Below are 378 nucleotides of genomic sequence, written 5' to 3' on the forward strand. Positions count from 1 at the left end.
GCTTGCCGCCGGGGGGGTCGGGTGTGCCCCCTGCAGCTCCTGCAAGCGGCCATTAACAGTTCATCAGGAATAATATAGATGAGAATAGAATGCTCGGTTTGGTTACACCCCACATTGTAACCCAGGAGGATTGGTTTCCAAAGAAGGAGCAAAAAGTGACTCTCCCTCAACTGGTGTTTGATACTCTAAGGAGGTGCATTTGGAGCCAGCCCGTGGTGCACTGGGGCATGAACTGTCAAATCAAAACAAAGATAAGATGGGGGTGAAGTGTATTTATATAAAACAATTTTTTATGAGCGAGAAGGAATTAAAGGGCAAAGTTGAGGTGCCTGCTCTGAAATAAAAATCCAGATGGTGTGCAGCCTTCCTGAATTCCTG

At 46.8% G+C, this 378-nt stretch overlaps 1 protein-coding gene across 2 annotated transcripts in view; it reads left to right on the forward strand.

The window, feature by feature from the left end:
* ORAI2 (ORAI calcium release-activated calcium modulator 2) overlaps positions 1-378 on the forward strand; it is a 10,256-nt gene that overhangs the window by 2,322 nt on the left and 7,556 nt on the right. The window lies entirely within an intron of this gene.

Source organism: Geospiza fortis, unplaced genomic scaffold (assembly GCF_000277835.1).
Source record: "Geospiza fortis unplaced genomic scaffold, GeoFor_1.0 scaffold425, whole genome shotgun sequence".
Taxonomy (NCBI): Eukaryota; Metazoa; Chordata; class Aves; order Passeriformes; family Thraupidae; genus Geospiza; species Geospiza fortis.